The following is an 8593-nucleotide window of genomic DNA, read 5'->3' as shown; positions in this document are numbered from 1 at the left end:
CATATTTTAATTTGTAATCCCTAAATTCTACAGGAATGATTGAGAAGATTTTTGATCTGGATATGTTCAAAATATCAATGAGGCTCATAGGTTCTCAAATTATTCTAACTCAGTTTGGAATAGCAAGCATCCTGCATTATAACTTAAAAGGAAAATTTTCTGAGCTTGAAGCAGAAACTTGATAGGATTTATACCCTACCTTCTTTTTTTGTTTGTTTCAAGAAACTTCCCAGAGACCAGCACTGTGGTGCAGCCAGTTAAACTGCCGTCTTCAGGGTCATTGTCCCATATGGGTACCAGTTTGAGTTCCTTCTGCCCTGCTTCTGATCCAGCTCCCCACTAATGCGCCTGGAAAGGCAGTGGAAGCTGGCCCAAGTGCTTAGGCCCCTGCACCCACATGGGAGTCCCAGAAGAAGATCCTGGCTCCTGGCTTCGGATCAGCCCAGCTCCAGCCTTGAGGCCATCTGGGAAGTGAACCAGTGGATGGAAGACCTCTCACTCTGTCTCTCCTCTTTATCTCTATAATTCTTTCAAATAAATAAATATTTAAAAAAGAAAAAAAGAAATTCCCAGCACAGCACAGGTGAGGAGATTTTTTAAAAATTAACTACTTAATTGAAGCCAGCATTATGGCATAATGGGTTAAGTGCTATCTGCAGTGCTGTGAGAGACCTGGGTGAAGCTCCTAGTTCCTGGCTTTGGCCTGGCCCCGCCCCAACTGTTGCAGCCATTTGGGGAGTGAATCAGTGGATGAACGATCTCTTTATCTCCCCCCAACCCCGTAATAAATCTTTTAAAAAATAATTAATTAATTAATTAACTTAAAATTACAGAAAGAGATCTTCCATCTGTTGGTTTACTCTCCAAATTCCCACAATAGTTGGGGCAGGGCCAGGCTGAAGCCAGGAGCCCAGAACTCCATCCAGGTCTCCTATGAGGGTGACAGGGACACAAGCACTTATACTGTCACCAGTTGACTCCCAAGGTGTGTGCATCAGCAGGAAGCTGCATCAAAAGCAGAGCTGGGCACCATCCCAAGGACTCTGATAGAGGATGCAGAAGATGTAGCTGTCCAAAGTGGCAATTTTTTAAAGATATTATTTGTTTTTTTAAAAGTCAGAGTTACAGAGAGAAGGATAGGCAGAGAGAGAGAGAGAGAAGTCTTCCATTAGCTGTTCACTCCCCAAATGGCCGCAAGGGCTGAGCTGGGCTGACCCAAAGTCAGGAGCTAGGAGCTTCTTCCAGGTCTCCCACATGGGTGCAGAGGCCCAAAGATTTGGGCCATCTTCTACTGCTTTCCCAGACCATAGCAGAGATCTGGATTGGAAGTGGAGCAGCCGGGTCTCAACGAGCACCCACATGGGATGCCGGCACCGCAGGCGGTGGCTCTATTTACTAAGCTATAGCGCCAGACCCCTAAGTGGCAATTTAACCACTGTGCCAAATGTCTGCATCCTTGCCCTCTTTAAAAAAAAATTCCTTCCTCTTTCTCCCTCTCTCCATTTTTTTCCATATTAATTTAATATATGCTTGGAATTATTCTAGGCATAATGAATTACTATGGTTTCTCTACAAGTCTAGAGATGTACAAAAATAGTAGTATGCAAAGACTGAATTTTTTTTTTTTTTTTGACAGGCAGAGTGGATAGTGAGAGAGAGAGAGAGACAGAGAGAAAGGTCTTCCTTTGCCGTTGGTTCACCCTCCAATGGCCGCCGCGGCCAGCGCACCACACTGATCCAAAGGCAGAAGCCAGGTGCTTCTCCTGGTCTCCCATGCGGGTACAGGGCCCAAGCACTTGGGCCATCCTCCACTGCACTCCCGGGCCATAGCAGAGAGCTGGCCTGGAAGAGGGGCAACCAGGACAGAATCCGGCGCCCCGACCGGGACTAGAACCTGGTGTGCCGGCACCACTAGGCAGAGGATTAGCCTATTGAGCCATGGCGCCGGCCTCAAAGACTGAATTTCAATTCAAGTACAGTAAGTTCGATATGAGATCAGATATGTCCTTAGAGCTAGATGAATTTCAGTATTCCTATTTAGGGAACTATGACTTTTCAATGCCTTTCAATGAAATGTATTCTAAAGGAGATTTCTCATGAAAGAGAAAATAGAAAATAGAATATATCTTGAAATAGATATATTGAAATATCTTGAAAATAGAAAATAGAATATATTGAGAATAAATATTTTTCTCTTGCTCTGTATGTGTGTGTGCAAATATACACACAGAGTGTATAAATACTTTAAATGATTGAATAAAAAGAAATAAATACTTAAGTAAAACTTTTACTACTTTAGGGTGATTTAATTCTTTTATTAGTTGATGTCATAATTTACTACATCACATAACCATATACACAAAATGTTTAAAAGTTTTGCATAAGTAAATCACCATTTCATAAGTAAATCACCAGAGGACAAAAAAGAAATTTACTTTAATGATGAATCTCAGCTCTTAGTTTAGTGTCTAAATGAAATTCAGGCTTTCATTTTGACCCAAAATGATGATACATAAAATTCAAATGAATCATTATATGAAAACTAACAAGAAGGGTAATGAAATAAACTGTAAAATTAATTTTAAAAATGCATCTGGATGCTTTAAAATATTTTTTGGCAATTCAGGAGATAATCATAACACAGAGCATGTTGAGTAACTATACTGCTATCATTATTACCTCTCAGGCATTTAGAATGAAGTTTTACACAGAATAAGCTTATTTTCTACTTCCAAGTTGGTGACCAACTTAGAGATTAAAATTTTAAGTGCATTATATTATATTTTGGTTGATTACTTTTAGTTATTAAAGGGAAAACACACAAATGGAAGACTTTCTTTTGGAGTATGATTAACAAGGAAAAAAATAAGTAATACTGAGGGATGGATGATGTGTTTCAAAACATATATAGAGATACTAGGGAGGTCAGCGCTGTGGCATAGCAGGTAAAGCCACCGCCTGCAGTGCCAGCATCCCATATGGGCAGTGTCAGCATCCCATATGGGCTCCAGTTTGAGTCTCTGCTGCTCCAACTTCTGATCCGGCTCTCTGCTATAGCCTGGGAAAGCAGTAGAAGACGGCCCAAGTCCTTGGGTCCCTGCATTCGCATGGGAGACCTGAAAGAAGCTCCTGGCTCCTATCTCTGGCTTCAGATCAGTGCAGCTCCAGCTGTAACAGCCAATAGGGGAGTGAACCAGTGGATGGAAGACCTCTCTCTCTGTCTGCCTCTCCTTCTCTCTCTGTGTAACTCTGACTTTCAAATAAATAAATAAATCTTTAAAGAGAGAAAGAGAGATACTAGGAAAGAGAGAACCAACATAGAGGCAGAGAGACTAGAAGATAGCCAAAATAAAGGTTTTTTAAAAACTGAATATGGGGCTGGTGCTGTGGTGTAGTATGTTAAGCCTCCACCAGTATCCCATTTGGGTGCCAGTTTGAGTCCCAGCTGTTCCACTTCCAATCCAGTTCCCTGCTAATAGCATGGAAAAGCTGTGGAAGATGGTCCAAGTGCTCCCACCCATGTGGGAGACCAGAAGAAGCTTCTGGCTTTGGATCAGTCCAGGTCTGGCCATTGCAGCCATTTGGGGAGTGAACCAGCAGATGGAAGACCACTCTCTATCTCTCCCTCTCTCTGTCTGTACCTTTACCTCTCAATAAATAAATAAGTAAATCTTGAACATGGAGAAAGTTATAATGTGTATGTTGTATAACTTACATATGTAAATATATTTTATTTTAAGTAATGCTTTTAATTAAATGTAAACAGCAAATTTGGTAGTTATGTCAACTTCTATTTTAGTAACATGCTTAAAGCAGATTACAAATCCTCTAGAAACATTGTAGCCACAATCCTTAAAACATAGTTTCTCTTCAGCAGTTGATTCTTAAAGACAATATATTCCTAGAAACAAAATTTGATACCAACAAAGTATTATTTTGTAGGCAAATTATTTGAATTATGACTTGTGGTATGCTTATTTAGATTTCCAAAGGATGATTCTCCGACAGGTTAAACAAAAGACTTAACAAAAGTTTTGAAGTCCTGCTCAAGATTTCCTAAGAGCTCTCATCTCCCTTACTTCCATTTTACTTCTGCTTCTCTGTGGTCACTATTACTGTGCAGGAAGCAATTTTGCAAGCATTTATGTGGCTGTGAGCCATGCATGAGTCAATTAGATTGCCTATTTTTTAAATGTCTCTAACAGTTTATAGAACACACTAACCCCTTCTCTCACACTGCATCAGGCCTGGATTCTGCCCTTTTGAGGAAGAATATATTAGACAAAAAAAAAAAAAAAAAAAAGACATCTCAATGAGATCAGAGAAGAATGTCAGCATCCAACTCCTCGCTCTTCTCCTTTTAAAAGTACTATAAAAGCTTCTCCTGAAATTTGTTTGAAATAATACAATGCTCAGATAACAGCAATTTGTTAGTAACAGGGCCCAACAAGTCCTCTATCCCTGTTCTTCCAGATCTGCTTGTTTTAGGTTAATTTGGCTATGTTGTTTGTCAAAATTGCAAATAACTTCCTATAAGAAACCCCCTTTCCATGAATATAGATCTCTATAGACATAAGAGAAAGTCAGTCATATAAATACAGTCTATTGAGTATCACTGTAGGCCAATATTTAATTAAGCTAAATATAATGGATTAATAAAAAGAGTAGATGGGTGACACAAAAACAGGAGGCAGAATAAAAATATCTTTAATTACTTTTGGGGGGTAGCAGTTTTGCCTTCCTTCCTCTTTTTCTTCCTTCCTTCTGTTCTTCATTCCTATGTGTTGATGAAGCTAATATTAGCATTAGTTTGCATTCCCCAAGCACAGAGCAGATGCAGAGGTCACCAGCGAGGAGAAGTAGACCAATATTATGCTAAAAAAATTCCATCTGGAATTTCTGCTTCATGTACTTGCATCATAAGAACTTGTTTGGCATATCTGGATAAAAGAATTAGATGACATTTTACTTTACAGGTGTAGGCTACAGTAGGCCTTCAGGAGTTGATATTGATTATGAACTATTTAGGAGCAAAGATTGGACCTTGTTTTACTCATCATTCCAGACCAAGAATGTAGAAGATCATGTCATATAGTGGGCACTCAAAATATATTGAGAAATAAAGAGACTTAATTTACTTTTTCAGAACATTTATAAGTATAAATGAATAAAAAAGAACATTGAAATGGTCAAGCTAAAAATTTTTCCCCTAACTCAAACACCATGTTCTCTATATCTCCCTGGATTTCTAACTACTGTTACTCAAGTAGAGTATGTTGTATCTTTAGATTCCTACTCAGCACTCAAATTTCATCATACACTCCTGTGATGCTTTGACAGATTCCTCTATTTTTTTTAAAGGAGAAAGAGAAAGAATCCCATCCACTGGCTCACTCCCCAAACATACAACAGCTCCAAGAGATTGAAGAGCTGGGAGCTGGGAACTCAATCCAGATCTCCCATGTGATCAAGGAGCAAATCACTTGAGTTATCACTGCAACTTCCCAAGGTCTGCATTTGCAGGAAGCTACAGTCAGGAGCTGGAGATGGTTTTCAAACAGAGAAATTCTGATATGGGATGTAGGCATCTTAATTGGTATTTTATATACTAAGTCAAAAGCCCATCCTAGACTCCTCTATTTTATTATGTTTCTTCCTGGATATAATGCATAGCATCTTATACAGACTGTTGTCTATTGCACTACAATTACTTACTAGCCTAAAAGTATGCTCCTCCCTAGGCTTAATTCCTTAAGGTAGGTGTGATTATTACTTGTATGTGCCAATTTGACTGTACCACAGGATGCCCAGATAGCTGGTTAAACATTGTTTCCTGGTGTGGTCTGAGAAGGCATTTCTGGAAGAGATAGCATTTGAATAGATGGATTGAATAAAACCTATGGTCCTCCCCATTGTGGTGGGCATCATTCAATCCATTGAGGACCTGGATAAGACAAAAAGGCAGGGGAAGGTTGAATTCTTTCTCTGCCTGCTTGAGTTAAGACAGTGATTTCCTCCTGCCTTCAGTGCTCTGAGTTCTCAGGTGTTTAAATCTGCATTAGACTCTATACACTGACTCTTTGGCTCACAGGATCTTTAAACTACACTACCAGATTTTCTGGGCCTCCAGCTGGTAGCAGATTGTGAGACCTCTCAGCCTTCATGATCCTGTGAGCCAATACCTTATAATATGTACCCATATACAAAGATTATATATATTATCATAGATCTTCTATATAAATCCTATTGCCTCTGTTAATTTGAAGAGCCCTATTACAGTAGGGTAAATATATTTGTAAAATGATCTATTTATTTATTTATTTAAAAGATAAAGTTATAGAGAGAAGGAGATAGAGAGAGAGATCATCTATCCACTGATTCACTCTCCAAATTGCCATGATGACCAGAGTTAGGCCAGGCTTGAAGCCAGGATCCTGGAACTCCATCTGGGTCTCCCACATGGGTAGCAGGAGCCATCTTCTGCTGCCTTCTCTGGCACATTGGCAAGGAGCTGGAATGGAAGTGGAGCAGCTGGAACTCGAACCAGTACTCACATGGGATGCTGGTGTTCCAGACAGAGGCTTAACCTGCTGTGCCACAATGCTGGCCCCCAGGGCAATATCTTTTCATCACTGTAGCCGTAATTCTATTGTGGGTTTGTTTGATTTGTTGTAATTTATGCAAAGGCCATTTCTTTTCACATTCCAAAGGGAAGTCAGATACCTAATCAAGCAATTGGGATAAAATGTGATGTACATTATAGAAATATGATACAATAAGTTCCATGAGAACACAAAGAAGGGATTTCTTCCTGGAGGTCAGGATTAGGCTACAAAGAGAAAGTAACATTTGACCTAGTCTTGGGACATGAGAAAGAGTTCACCAAATGAACTAATCTAGAAGAGAAAACAAAATGAGCAAAACCAAGAGTTAAAAATACATAATGTGGGCTGGTGCCACGGCTTACTTGGCTAATCTTCCGCCTGCAGTGCCGGCACCCGGGGTTCTAGTCCCGGTTGGGCGCTGGATTCTGTCTCAGTTACTCCTCTTCCAGTCCAGCTCTCTGCTGTGGCCCGGGAAGGCAGTGGAGGATGGCCCAAGTGCTTGGGCCCTGCACCCACATGGCAGACCAGGAGGAAGTACCTGGTTCCTGGCTTCGGATCAGCGCAGTGCGCTGGCCGCAACACACCAACCGTAGTGGCCATTTGGGGAGTGAACCAATGGAAGGACGACCTTTCTCTCTCTCTCTCTCTCTCTCTCTCTCTCTCTCTCTCTCTCTCTCTCACTGTCTAACTCTGCCTGTCAAAAAAAAAAATACATAATGTGGTGTTGGAATTCTGCCTCCAATCAAGATAGAGTAACAAGAAGTAGATCTTTTCTCTCACCTAAACATGTGAAGAAACAGGCAAAATATATGGAATGTTGGGATCAAAATACTTGACACAGGTAACAAAGGATGTTGTAATGGATACAAGTGAGCCCCCACGCTTCTCTACATACCTAGAGTTTCCAGGCTACAGCTCAGGGTGAAGGAACTCAACCAGAGCCTATTAGTTTCTCTGAGTAGAAGAGATTCCTTGGGAAAAAGTCTCAAGAGACCAGGGTTGCTACAGTCTATAAGGAAAAGTAAAGGGGCTGGTCGGCGCTATGGCTCACTAGGCTAATCCTCCCTCTGTGGCACCAGCACACCAGGTTCTAGTCCCGGTCAGGGCGCCAGATTCTGTCCCGGTTGCTCCTCTTCCAGGCCAGCTCTCTGCTGTGGCCCGGGAGTGCAGTGGAGGATGGCCCAAGTGCTTGGGCCCTGCACCCACATGGGAGACCAGGATAAGCACTTGGCTCCTGGCTTCGGATCAGTGCAGTGCGCCAGCTGCAGCAGCCATTGGGGAGTGAACCAATGGAAAAGGAAGACCTTTCTCTCTGTCTCTCTCTTTCACTGTCCACTCTGCCTCTCAAAAAAAAAAAAAAAAAAGGTGCTTACAGCAATACCTAATAATATATATATTTACATATAATTTTTTAAAAAAAGAAAAGTAATGGGGCTGCAAAGAGAAAAAACTCCAGAGACCTAATGAGATTCCCCATGGAATTTTCAGCTGAATACTAATCAAAACACCAATGTTAGAAAATACTTCAGGCTGGGAGAAAAACAACCAAAAGGATTAGAGGGAATAATTCTTGGGTGTAACTCATTAATAAGCTAGTTCTTGTTTTCATAGCTAGAATGGAAACCTCATAACGCACTGAATATTGGGTAGAAAGGTTCCTCAGTATTAAGGCAAATTCAGCCCAATACTCAAAGCTCCTCATGTCCAACCTAACAAATATCAAAAACAAGAACTATTTATTGGTTTTCTATTTATGTGTAACAAATTTCCACAAACTTAACAGCTTAAAACAATACAAAATTTATTTCACAGAAACTGTGAGTCAGGAGCCCAGTTACAGCCCAGTTATAGATTAGCTGGTTCCTCTACACAGAATTGCACCAAGTTGAAATCCAAAGATGGGGACCGGTGCTGTGGTGTAACAGGTAAAGCTGCTGCCTTCAGTGCTGGCATCCTGTATGGGCACCAGTTTGAGTCCTGGCTGCTCC

Source organism: Lepus europaeus, chromosome 9 (genome assembly GCF_033115175.1).
Source record: "Lepus europaeus isolate LE1 chromosome 9, mLepTim1.pri, whole genome shotgun sequence".
Lineage (NCBI taxonomy): Eukaryota > Metazoa > Chordata > Mammalia > Lagomorpha > Leporidae > Lepus > Lepus europaeus.
The sequence above is the reverse complement of the archived record's forward strand: the minus strand, read 5'-3'. Positions refer to the sequence as shown.